The sequence below is a fragment of the Hordeum vulgare genome, chromosome 6H, assembly GCF_904849725.1.
Source record: "Hordeum vulgare subsp. vulgare chromosome 6H, MorexV3_pseudomolecules_assembly, whole genome shotgun sequence".
Lineage (NCBI taxonomy): Eukaryota > Viridiplantae > Streptophyta > Magnoliopsida > Poales > Poaceae > Hordeum > Hordeum vulgare.
Window position 1 is genome coordinate 136,319,171 of NC_058523.1, and position 14,251 is coordinate 136,333,421.

Sequence of the window (14,251 nt, forward strand, 5' to 3'; positions counted from 1 at the left end):
CCAACTTCGAAGAAAAGAGGTATCCTATTCCTCAGTCCCGAAGATATGCAAGAAGCTAAGAAGTCTATGAAAGAGAAAGGCATTAAATCTGAAGATGTCAAAAACCTACCACCTATCGAAGAGATCCATGGTCTTGATAACCCGATGCAGGTAGTAGAGGTAAATTCTCTTTGTAGATTCAATGAGAGTGATATTCCTTTTGATAAACTTGCTAGCTTATGCCTGGATGAATTTGATAACTGTGTTGCCAAACAACAAAGTTTCAATGATTATGTTAGCAGACAATTGGAACAGAATGCTCGTATGCTTAGTCATTTAAGTGCTTGTGTGGACAGAAACGTCAATGATCTTAAGCTCTTGAGTAAACATGCCTCTATGGTCACCACTCAAGTAGAACAAGTACTTAAAGCTCAGAATGACTTGCTCAATGAGATGAATGACAATTCTGTCAGAGTCGTCACTAGAGGCGGTAGAATGACCCAGAAACCTTTGTATCCTGAGGGTCATCCTAAGAGAATTGAACAAGATTCTCAAGGAGTTAGCACTGATGCACCTAGTCATCCTAGAAAGAAGAAGAAAGATGATAGGAACTTGCATGCTAGCAACCCTGTTGCTGTTACACCCGAGAATCCAAATGATGTCTCTATTTCTGATGTCGAAACACAATCTGGTGATGAACATGAGCCTAATGATAATATCGATAGTGATGTTCATGTTGATGCTCGACCTAGCAATGATAAGGATGTGGAGATTGAACCCAGTGTTGATCTTGATAACCCACAGCCTAAGAATAGAATATACGATAAGAACGACTTCGCTGCTAGGAAGCATGGTAAAGAAAGGGAACCATGGGTTCAGAAACCCATGCCCTTTCCTCCCAAACCATCCAAGAAGAAGGATGATGAGGATTTTGAGCAATTTGTTGAAATGATTAGACCTGTATTTCTGCAAATGCGTTTGACAGATATGCTCAAAATGTCTCTGTATGCCAAGTATATGAAGGATATTGTAACTAATAAGATGAGGATACCTGAAGTTGAGATTTCCACCATGCTTGCCAACTACACTTTCAAGGGTGGAACTCCTAAGAAACTAGGTGATCCCGGAGTGCCCACTATACCTTGCTCCATGAAAGGAAACTACGTTAGAACTGCTTTATGCGACCTTGGAGCCGGTGTTAGTGTTATGCCTCTCTCTCTTTATCTTAGGCTTGAACTGGATAAGTTGACACCCACAGAAATCTCTCTGCAAATGGCCGACAAATCAATTGCTTTCCCTATTGGCATTTGCGACGATGTGCCTGTTGTGGTTGCGAATGTTACTATCTTAACAGACTTTCTTATCCTGGATATTCCCGAGGATGATGCCATGGCGGTCATCCTTGGAAGACCCTTTCTAAACATTGCAGGGCCTGTTATTGATTGCAACAAAGGCAATGTCACTTTTAATGTCAATGGTAATGAGCATATGGTGCACTTTCCGAAGAAACAATATCAAGTACATTGCATCAATGCTATCTAAAAAACTTCATCGATTCTTATTGGGAGCTTTGAATGCCCTATACCTACTGTTAAGATGAAGTATGATTTGCTTGTTGGGGATATTCACATCCCCATTGAGATAACCTAGTGACTATTGGAAAATTCTCCGTTTCCTTTTGCGATTCGAAAAAGTTTGTCAAGGAGACTTGATCAACCTCATTGACGTATTTCTTTCGATGATCATGAGATGGATGAATCGAGGAGTCACAAACCTCTGTTCCAAGTTTTCATCTTCGGTTGCTTAGAATAAAAATGATAGATTTAGCTTAGTTTTCCCTGTTTTCTGCTTTTAGCGTCCCATAGAAAAGTACCCCGAAAATAAAAGTTCTCCGAATGTCCTGAAAATCATGTATGATTTTTTCTGGATTTTTTGAAAAATACTGAGACGAAGAGCTAGTCAGGGGGCTGCACCAGTGGGCCACAAGCCCAGGAGGCGTGGGCACCCCCCTGGCTGCACCTACCAGGCTTGTGGGGCCCACGTGTACCCCCTCCACTTATTCTAGCTCTCATCTGCTTCTCCTACCTCCAGAAAAAATTGTTTCGCATCTCAAACCCGTGTTCTTGCTCTTCTTGCTGGGATTTTCGATCTCCTTGTGCAAAGCACCATTCACCAAGCTGTTTTGGGGAAATTGCTCCTTGGTATGTGACTCCTCCATTGGTCCAATTAGTTTTTTCTCTAGTGCCTTATACATCGCGTATTTTTGCTGCCTTGGTGACCCTGTTCTTGAGCTTTGCATACTAACTTTAGCTGGTCCCAAGTAGTTTTGATGCGTGATATGGCTTCTAGGCACTTGTGGGAGTAGTTGCTACGAGTTTTGTTGAGCCTTGTTCACTTTTCCTTTGAGTCACTGAAAATTTCAGAAAAGGAAGATGTTCAGGAGAAATTATCATGGTGTTTCCTCAAGCAAGAGGGGTCCCCGCCTCGCGATTCGGGAGCCTGATCCTTACCAACAAAGGGACGCACATGTACAACCATGTGAATGGCCTTCTGATGAATTCATGATTGAGGCAGGTTTCAAAGACGAGTTTGATACACTTGTTCACAACGTCGGACTCGAAGAATTCATCTCCGATAAATGTGAACAGTATGTTACTCTCACTGCCTCTTTTGTTCGTAGATTCAAATTTTCGGTTGGCCGTGATACATCTGTACTATTTGATCTCTATGACAAATCATATACCATGGATTTAGAGGATTTCAATAGAATTTGCAAGATACCTGTTTGGGGTAGTCTCAATGATCCTCCTAAATCTTTGGTTAGAGATTTTTTCTGTAGTATAACTGTTGGAGAAACTAGAGATATTACGCAGGCTACCATGGGGAGCATTCATTTTCCTGCCTTGCATTACTTTTCCCTCTTCATAGGTAGATGCATTAACGATAATATTGAGCATTGTCACCTCTGCGCACCCGACCTTAGTATTCTTAAGAGCGCAATAACGGGTGATAGAAGTTTCAACATGGGAGCTATAATACAAATGAGGCTGAATAATAATGCTAATGAAGGGGATTTCTTTGGTGGGATCTATGCCACTCGCATAGCAAATTTTCTTGGAGTACCCATCCGCGAAGGAGACCCCCCCCGCTCGAGACAGCTTTCCTTGATCGCGCCGCGTTGACACACTATCAGTTCCTTGAGAGGGATAATGAATCCCTCCTGTACCGGTTAATATTTAACCGACAGTGTGTTTTCCATATTACCCTTCCTGCTCCTGCCTTCTTTGACTTTCAGGTAAAACAGAGATATTACATAACCAGAGGAGAGGAGGAGGAGTATGAGAGGGAGGCAAAGGTTGCTCGCCTCCGTGAGGCGGCTATTCAGGCAGTGGCTGCAGCGCTCCCGTACAACCCCATTATGATTTTGGGTATCGCCCGGACCATCCATGGGAGTAGACCAACTTAGGCCAAAAGCCTAAGCTTGGGGGAGTACGTGTTTCTCACCGACTTTATATTCTTGCTCACACTTTTACTTTGTTAGTCGGTGTTCACACTTTGCCACTGTATCATCCATGCTAGTTTATTTCTTTTCCTCGTTTCTTCTCGTGTGTTTGTCTAGTTTGAGAAAACCCAAAAAAGATTTCCTTTTCTTCGTTTGCTTGTTGGGAGCTTTCCTGTGTAAATAGTTTTCGTTTTCTTTGGGTCAGGGTAGAAGACCATGGTTACAATGTTTAGTGGCTCTAGCATGCAGATATGTTTATCTGTTAAACAACCATATTACTTTGTCTTCTCCTTCGTGTTTGCCTGCAGATTCCAGCTTAGTCCAATGCACTAGCACTCTTATTATTGTTCACATCATTCGGTCGTGCAAGTGAAAGGCAATAATGACGATATATGATGAAGTGACTGAGCCTAGAAAAGCTGGTATGAACTTGATCTATTTTGTTTTTGTAAATATGACTAGCTCATCGTTCCTGATTCAGCTTTGTTGTGAGAGAAACATGTTTGCAATGACAACTTAGAGATCATAGTTTCTGATGCCATGCTTAATTAGCTAGGAGCTTATAATGGTTTGCCTTGGATGCCAACATGAATTTTGAGATGACTATGATGTAGTATGATAGGATGGTATCCTCCTTTGAATGATTCAAGTGGCTTGACTTGGCACGTGTTCATGCATGTAGTTGAAACAAAATCAACATAGCCTCTATGATATTCATGTTCTTGGTGATTTATGTCCTACTCATGCTTGCACTCAATGTTGGTTAATCTCAATGCATTTTGATGACTGTTGTCGCTCTTTAGTTGGTCGCTTCCCAGTCTTTTGCAAGCCTTCACTTGTACTAAGCGGGAATACTGCTTGTGCATCCACTTCCATAAACCCAAAGTTGTGCCATATGAGTCCACCATACCTACCTATATGTGGTATCTACCTGCCGTTCCAAGTAAATTTGCATGTGCCACTCTCTAAACCTTCAAGAAATAATCTGTTTTGCATGCCCGAACCGCTCATGTGGTGACAGGGGGCTATCAGTATCTTCCGTTCTAGGCGTGTTATCCTCGATATATGTTTATTCACTATCATTCACGAGAAAGGGGCCGGTAATTGGAATGCCCAGTTCCATGCTCAAATCAAAAAGATAATTGCAAACAAAACTCCCCCTAGATTGTTGTTGGTATGGACGGCACCCGAGGATTCAGCTAGTCGTGGAGTCTGATTGATCGGTGGTGGGGGAGTCAGAACTTTACTTTTCTGTTTGGGAACCGCCTATAGCATGTGTAGTGTGGAAGATGGTGAAAACTCTTGGTCATTGCGTTGACAATGAAAGCATGCCACCCAAAATTATTATCTCTATTTTTAAAGCTTGAGCTCTGGCACCTATGCAAATCAATGGTTCCCTCTACGAAGGGCCTATCTATTTATGTTCCTGTAGAGTCATCCTCTTCTTATAAAAGCACTAATTAGAGAGCACCTCTATCATTTTCATGCTTTTCTTTTAACTGTGATTGAGTATGACTGTGACTGGATCTTCTTTGCCATGAATTACAATGTTTAGTCAGCCCTTGGTCTTTGAAGGTGCTCTGCATTTATGTTTTGCGGTCTCAGTAAGATCTAGCGAGATACCATCTGTTCGTACTGCTTCATGATTGTTTTGATTGAAGTGTTGACGTTTGAGACTTATTATTTTTGCTCGCTAGTTGATAATGCCATTGATATGAGTTTCCCGTGAGACCTAGATGTCATTTGCTTATGTGGTTAGCTTGTGATCTTGCTGAAATTCTGGATATGAGTTAGACATTGTTGTAACAACAAGATCAAACAGAGTTCCTAAAAGTTTTTCTTTTGTCTCTTTCAGTTTGTCAACTGAATTGCTTGAGGACAGGTGATACATCTCCAACGTATCAATAATTTTTGATGGTTTCATGCTATTATCTTGTCAAACTTTGGATGTTTTGTACGACTTTTATATCTTTTTTGGGACTAACTTATTAATTCAGTGCCAAGTGCGAGTTCCTGTTTTTCCGTGTTTTTGACCGTTTTCAGAGGAGATTTTGAAACGGAGTCCAAACGGAATAAAATCCGCGGAATGATTTTTTCCATAACACAAGACACACGGGAGACTTGAGAACCAAGGCACGGGACCTCGGAGGAGGTCACAAGCCCACCAGGCCTAGCCTAGGGGGGTGGGGGCAGGCCTAGCAGGCTTGTGAGCTCCCCGTGGCTTCCTTTCCCTAGGTCTTCCGCCTATATATTCCCTAAAATCCCAGAAAAAAATCAGGAGATCATCGAAAATACTTTTCCGCCGCCGCAAGCTTCTGTCTCTGCAAGATCCCATCTGGGGAACGTTCTGGTGCCCTGTCGGAGGGGGGATTCGGATACGGAGGGCTTCTTCATCAACACCATGACCTCTCCGATGATGCGTGAGTAGTTCACCATAGACCTACGGATCCATAGCTAGTAGCTAGATGGCTTCTTCTCTCTCTTGGATCTTCAATACAAAGTTCTCCATGATCTTCATGGAGATCTATCTGATGTAATCTTCTTCTGTGGTGTGTTTGTCGAGATCCGATGAATTGTGGATTTATGATCAGATTATCTATGAATCTTATTTGAGTTTCTCCCGATCTCTCTTATGCATGATTTCATATCCTTGTAATTCTCTTCGAGTTGTGGGTTTTGTTTGGCCAGCTTGATCTATGATTCTTGCAATGGGAGAAGTGCTTGGTTTTGGGTTCATACCGTGCGATGACCTCACCCAGTGACAGAAGGGGTAGCGAGGCACGCATCGTGTTGTTGCCATCAATGGTAAAAAGATGGGATTTTCATCATTGGTTTGAGATTATCCCTCTAAATCATGTCATCTTGCTTAAGGCGTTACTCCGTTCGTCATGAACTCAATGCACTAGATGCATGCTGGATAGCGGTTGATGTGTGGAGTAATAGTAGTAGATGCAGATAGTATCAGTCTACTTGTCTCGGACGTGATGCCTATATGTATGATCATTGCCTTAGATATCGTCATGACTTTGCGCGGTTCTATCAATTGCTCGACAGTAATTTGTTCACCCACCGTAATATTTGCTATTTTGAGAGAAGCCTCTAGTGAACACTATGGCCCTCGGGTCTACTCCACACTATATTTTCAGCCTTACTCTTTTTCTTTGTTGCACTTTTCGCCTTCGGATCTCACTTTGCAATCAATCTTGAAGGGATTGACAACCCCTTTACAGCGTTGGGTGCAAGCTCGTTTGTGTTTGCGCAGGTACTCTGGACTTGACGAGATTCTCCTACTGGATTGATACCTTGGTTCTCAAACTGAGGGAAATACTTACTACTCCTGTGCTGCATCACCCTTTCCTCTTCAAGGGAAAAATCAACGCAAGGAAGTCTCCGTTAACGTGTCAATTTCTGGCACTGTTGTTTGAGAAATAACAAAAAACAATGTTTTAATCTTGGGGGAGTTGATAAATCTCCGTCGTATCTACTTTTCCAAACTCTTTTGCCCTTGTTTTGGACTCTAATTTGCATGATTTGAATGGAACTAACCCGGATGAATGCCATTTTCAGCAGAATTGCCATGGTGTTGTTTTTGCGCAGAAATAAATGTTGTCGGAATGACCTGGAAATTTATGGGTATTTTTTGTGGAATATATAAAAAATACTGGCGCAAGAATCAACCGGAGGCGTGGAGCTGATAGCCCACAAGCCCACAAGGCGCGGGCCCCCTGGCCACGCCTGCCAGGCTTGTGGGGCCCACGTTGCTCCACCGTCTCCAATCTCAGCTCTATTTAGTCCCTTCCGTTCGGAAAAAAATCAAGGAGAATAGTTCATCGCGTTTTACAATACGGAGGCGCCACCACCTCCCGTTCTTCCTATTGAGGGCCTGTCTGGAGTACGTTCTGGGCTCCGGAGAGGGGAGATCGTCGCCATCTTCATCACCAACCTTCCTTCATCGCCAATTCCATGATGCTCTTCACCGTTTGTGTGTAATCTCATCGTAGGCTTGCTGGACGGTGATGTGTTGGATGAGATCTATCATGTAATCGAGTTAGTTTTGACAGGGATTGATCCCTAGTATCCACTATGTTCTGAGATTGATGTTGCTACTACTTTGCCATGCTTAATGCTTGTCACTAGGGACCGAGTGCCATGATTTCAGATCTGAACCTATTATGTTGTCGCCAATATATGTGTGTTCTTGATCCTATCTTGCAAGTTGTAGTCACCTACTATATGTTATGACCCGGCAACCCCGGAGTGACAATAGCCGGAACCACTCCCTGAGATGACTATAGTATGAGGAGTTCATGTATTCACTAAGTGTTAATGCCTTGGTCCGGTTCTTTATTAAAAGGAGAACCTTAATATCCCATAGTTTCCATTAGGACCCCGCTGCCACGACAGGGATGGACAATAGATGTCATGCAAGTTCTTTTCCCTAAGCACGTATGACTACATATGGAATGCATGCCTACATTACGTTGACGAACTAGAGCTAGTTACATATCTCTCCGTGTTATAACTCTGGCATGATTAATAACATCCGGCATAATCATCCATCACCGATCCAATGCCTACGAGTCTTTTACTACTGGTCCTTGCTACGTTACTTTGCTGCTGCTATTGTTACTCTGTCACTACTGCTGTTACTGCTGCTACTACTGTTACTTTGCTGCTACTGGTTACTGTTGCTATCATACTACCTTGCTACAGATACTTTGCTGCAGATACTAAGTCTTTCAGGTGTGGTTGAATTGACAACTCAACTGCTAATACTTATGAATATTCTTTGGCTTCCCCTTGTGTCAAATCAATAAATTTGGGTTGAATACTCTACCCTCGAAAACTGTTGCGATCCCCTATACTTGTGGGTTATCAGCGCATAGGCCTTATTGGGCTGTTGGGCTGGTGCGCCACCCATAAATCCTTTGGGCTTCCCCCGGGAGGGTTGCCCCCCTCCCGGTGAACTTCCAGAACCCATTCGTCACTCCAGGTACATGCCCAAAAACTTTCCGGTAACCAAATGAAGTCATCCTATATATCAATCTTCGTCTCCGGACCATTCCCGAAACCCTCGTGACGTCCGCGATCTCATCCGGGAATCCAAGCAACATTCTGTAACCACGCATATAACTCAACTATACTAAAACATCGCCGAACCTTAAGTGTGCAGACCCTGCGGGTTCGAGAACTATGTAGATATGCCCCGAGGTACTCCTCGGTCAATATCCAATAGCCAGAACTGGATGCCCATATTGGATCCTACATATTCTCCGAAGATCTTATCGGTTGAACCTCAGTGTCAAGGATTCATATAATCCCATATGTCATTCCCTTTGTCCTTCAGTATGTCACTTGCCCGAGATTCGATCGTCGGTATCCGCATACCTATTTCAATCTTGTTACCGGCAAGTCTCTTTACTTGTTCCGTAATACAAGATCCCGTGATTTACACTTAGTCACATTGCTTGCAAGGCTTGTGTGTGATGTTGTATTAACGAGTGGGCTCCGAGATACCTCTCTGTCACATGGAGTGTCAAATCCCAGTCTTGGTCCATACTAACTCAATGAACACCTTCGGAGATACCTGTGGAGCACCTTTATAGTCACCCAGTTACGTTGCGACGTTTGATGTACACAAGGTATTCCTCTGGTGCGAGTGAGTTTTCAATCTCATGGTCATAGGAACAAATACTTGACATGCAGAAAACAATAGCAATAAAACGACATGATCAATATGCTACGTTTATAGTTTGGGTCTTGTTCATCACAGGATTCTCCTAATGATGTGATCCCGTTATTAAGTGACAACGCTTGCCTATGGCCAGGAAACCTTGACCATCTTTGATCAATGAACTAGTTAACTAGAGGCTCGCTAGGGACAGTGTGTTGTCTATGTATCCACACATATATTTGAGTTTCCAATCAATACAATTCTAGCATGGATAATAAACGGTTATTATGAACAAGGAAATATAATAATATCTAATTTATAATTGCCTCCAGGGCATATTTCCAACAGTCTCCCACTTGCACTAGAGTCAATAATCTAGGAGTTTTGTTGGAAATATGCCCTAGAGGCAATAATAAATTAGTTATTATTATATTTCCTTGTTCATGATAATTGTTTATTATCCATTCTAGAATTATATTGATTGCAAAGTCAAATACATGTGTTCATACATAGACAACACACTGTCCCTAGTGAGCCTCTAATGGACTAGCTCATTGATCAAAGATGGACAAGGTGCCGTAAACCATAAACATGAGATGTCGTTTGATAATGGGATCACATCATTAGGAGAATGATGTGATGGACAAGACCCAAACTATGAACGTAGCATATGATCGTTTCAGTTTATTACTATTATTTTCTGCATGTCAAAGTATTTATTCCTATGACCATGAGATCATGCAACTCCCGGACACCAGAGGAATACCTTGTGTGTATCAAAAGTCACAACAGAAAAGGGTGACTATAAAGGTGCTCTACAGGTATCTCCGAGGGTGTCTGTTGGGTTGGCACAGATCAAGACTGGGATTTGTCACTCCGTGTGACGGAGAGCTATCTCGGGGCCCACTCGGTAATGTAACATCACAACAAGCCTTGCAAGCAATGTGACTAAAGAGTTAGTCACGGGATTTTGTATTATGGAACGAGTAAAGAGACTTGTCGGTAACGAGATTGAACTAGGTATAGAGATACCGACAATCGAATCTCGGGCAAGTAACATACCGATGGACAAAGGGAATAGTATGCGGGATTAACTGAATCCTTGACATAGAGGTTCGACCGATAAAGATCTTCGTATAATATGTAGGAGCCAATAAGGGCATCCAGGTCCCGCTATTGGTTATTGGCCGGAGAGTGTCTCGGTCATGTCTACATAGTTCTCGAACCTGCAGGGTCTTCACACTTAAGGTTCGGTGATGTTTCGGTATAGTTGAGTTATGTATGTTGGTGACCGAAGGTTGTTCGGAGTGCCGGAAGAGACCCTGGACATCACGAGGAGTTCCAGAATGGTCCGGAGATGAAGATCTATATATAAGAAGAGGGTATTTGGGCTCCGAAACGATTTCGGGTATTTCTGGTAGTGTACCGGGAATGACGAATGGGTTCCGGGGGTCCATCAGGAGAAGTCCACCCACCCCAGGGGCCACATGGTCCTAAGAGGTGGCACACCATCCCTTAGTGGGCTGGGCAGCCGGCCCCTAAAGCCCTTGTGCCAAGGAGGTGGGAGGAAGGCCAAGTGGGAGGGAATTCTACTAGGAGTAGGACTCCACCTCCCTTAGAGAAGGAGGACTTCTCCTCTCTTGGTGCGCCACCCCTTGCCTTTCGTCCTATATATACTGGAGGTGAGAGAGGGCAACGAACACCTTGTTCCAAGGCTCCAAGGCGCAACCCCTCTCCCTACGTCTAGTTTGTCCTTCCTCTAGAATAGGTCCGACACTGCACGACAAAGCTGTGCCAGATCAGCTCCGCCACCATCGCCGTCACGCTGTTAGGCTATCAGAGAGCTAAGCTACCTCTCCGCTCTCTCTTGCTGGATCAAGAAGGTGGAGATCGTCATTGAGCCGTACGTGTGTTGAACGTGGAGGCGCCATCTGTTCGGCACTAGATCGGGATGGTCCGTGATGAGATCACGGGACAGATCATGATGAGATTGCTGGACGGATCGTGATGGGATCACAGAATGGATCGTGATGTGATCATGGGAAGGATTGCGATTTGGATCGCAAAGATGTTCGACTACATCAACCACGTTATATATGCTTCCGCTTAGCGATCTACAAGGGTATGTGGATCTAATCTCTCCTCTCGTAGATGGTCATCACCATGGATATATCCTATCGCCGGCATGGGGTGTGCCGGTCCGGATCCATCCACTCCCCTTTCTCCCCCATTTCCCAGTCGCGGGCGGGTTGGCGTAGTTTTACCAATAGAACTTCTACGGGTGGATCTGTCAAGCGAGGGCCGTCAGTTGGTCCCAAGCCGGGGCCTTTATGTAGGTCTTGGGGTTGTCTAGTTGTAGGGCGGCGGCTCTAGCAGCGGGAGGCGCGGTGTTTGTGGGCGGTGCATGCGTCTCAGGTGCGGGCGGGCAACCATGGCCCCACGGGTGGCGTGGTTGTGGGTGGTTGACGGGGTTAGGGTACGATGGTGGCGTGTGAGCGTCGGGGTACACAACTTGCACAATCCTTTGACTGGCCGACGGTCGCGGCGGCCGTTGAGGTCATACCCTTCCTGAAGGCCTCGTCACGGCGCTCCCCCTCATACTGTCTTGCTCCTGGTCAAAATGTGATCTTCGCGGATCGAGAGGTAACGGCTATCCTTGGTCGTACCCTTCTTGGAGGCCTGGCTTCGTTGTGTCTGAGTCACCTCTCTATTATTCTCGGTGGGGTGGTGTGTCGGTGTCAGCACCTTTTTATCTTGCCTTGGTTGTGTGTGTTGTGTGTGTTCTTCGATCTCTCGAATCTATTCGGCGATGTTTGCTTTATAATATAAGGCAGGGAAAACCCTTTTTCAGTAAAGGTTTTAAGCAACACTATGGTCTTGATTACAAAGACACTTTCAGTCATGTTATCAAGCGTACCACCATATTGTTCTTCTTGCTGCTCATGACACTACTGAGTATCACAATATTGTTGGTGGACTACAATACCTCACCATCACTTGGACATATATTTCCTTTGCAGTTAATCGTGTATGCCAGTATCTTCATGCACCTCGTGATACCCACTGGTCCGCAGTTAAATGCATCATGTGTTATGTTCATCTCACAACTTTGTTTGGACTACATCTTCAACCTAGATCTTCTATGTTGTTATGTACTTTCTCTGATGCAGATTGGGCAGGTAGCCGTGACGCTAGGCGGTCAACGGGTGGATATGTTGTGTTTTTGGTTCGAATCTGATCGCATGGAATGCTTGGAAGAAACCCACTGCCTCTCGGAGTAGTACGAAAGTTGAGTAAAAGGTTGTCACCAATGCTACTGTTGAACTCATTTGAGTACAGTCCTTGTTGCGAGAGTTGGGTGTTCCTCAAAACATGCGTCTGATTCTCTGTTGTGATAATATTGGTGCCACTTATCTCTCATCTAATCCTGGCTTCCATGCACGGACAAAGCATATTGAAGTTGGTTTCCATTTTGTAAGGGAGCTTGTTGAACAGAAGCTAATACAAATCAAGTTCATCTCGTCTAAAGTTCATCTTGCTAACATCTTTACTCATCCTCTTCCACTTCCCTTGTTTGAAGTCTACAGGCGCAATCGCAACCATATTGACACCGGCTAAGATTGAGGGAGGGTGTTAGAATCCATGGTGTATATATTTCAGGTTTTTAGTATATCATAATAACCTTGTACTTACATTAACATTTGGTAATATATAAAGAGGAGCCCCACACCCTTGAGGAACGTGCACTTCCACAAACCTTTTTGTTTCCAATCTTTACATATGTGGATTGCCTAGCTGTTCATCAGTTTGGACTTTTGCTTGCGTTGGTTAGCGCATGCTGCCGCAAATCATCTCTACTCTGGCGAGAAATATGTATCCTCCGACGGGCGTAAGCGCAATGTATAGACACTGTAGCATATTTTTGATGTCATGCACGGGTGGTGGAAGGGGTGTCCGAGGGGGGTTGGGCGGCCGCGGTGGAGATATGCCTCGCAAGCGCTGCAGCAACCACGGGGCCGATATCTCCCCTCTCCACCTGCCAGTGGAGGAGTCACGCAAGGAGCAGGCACGCACGCATGGCACCCTCTCCCGCAGCTTCGGTCATCGGGCTTGGAGCAACTTTGAGAGGCTTGACCATATCTTCTCGCACGAGGTTAACGTCTCCGGGCGGTGGAAAAGGGGTTGTTCGACACGAAGGAGGTTGCCGCCGTCGGAGACGAAGCTGCAATGACATGTGAGGAGGTGTTGCCTGAGGAGTACCATCTCGCCTTCGTTCTCTCCAGTTCCCTCATGGAGTACCACCACCACTACAAGAAGCGTGGCAATGATGATGATGAGTACATCTAGTTTAAAATTTCGTTTTTATGCATTGTTTTCTTATGAACTCTATTTTTAATTTCATTGAACTCCGGTCATGTAATATCTAATCATAATTTTTTTTGAATATGTCATATGTGTTTCCGGGATCTGTTCTTGCGAGGCTTTCGTCGTCCTGCAAATTTGGTTTACGGGATACCGTAAACAGTTTCTTCTAGAGATGCTCTTAGCAACCACAAAGTCAAAAAATGGGTGTTGCACACTGAAAGTGCGTTGTATCAACTATACGAGGGGTGAATAGGTGATTCTTATGAATTCATCACTAAGGAATTTCCATGTGAGGAGATTGCTAAGTAATGAAGGACTTGAAGCGGAATAAGTACTCAAGTGTAGGTGTAACATGGCACAAGCATGATCATTATGATGGAATGAAACAAACACCTAGTGCGAGTAGCGTGACCAGGATAAGTGGTATGAAGAATTTAAGATGAAAAAATTGAGAATGTCTTTAGTCAAATTCTTCAAAGAGTAAAGATCAATTTCATCAACGTGTAAATGAGGAAATAGAAGGGTTGAAGAAATAGAACCAAGTACTCGGTGAAGACAGTGATATGATGACCCAGTTCTAATTACTATGACAATCGTACCTCGTCCTATTTCCTCAACCCTTGTATTTCCTCATTTACGTGTTGATGAAATTGATCATTACTTTTTGAAGAATTTAACTGAAGACTTTCACAGTTACCTCATCTCAAAGTCTTCACATCACTTGTTCTTCA

At 44.0% G+C, this 14,251-nt stretch overlaps 1 pseudogene; it reads left to right on the forward strand.

Moving 5' to 3' along the window:
- Window positions 1-11,650, forward strand: part of LOC123405223 — a 36,199-nt pseudogene extending 24,549 nt beyond the window's left edge.
- The last annotated feature ends 2,601 nt before the right edge of the window (window positions 11,651-14,251 follow it).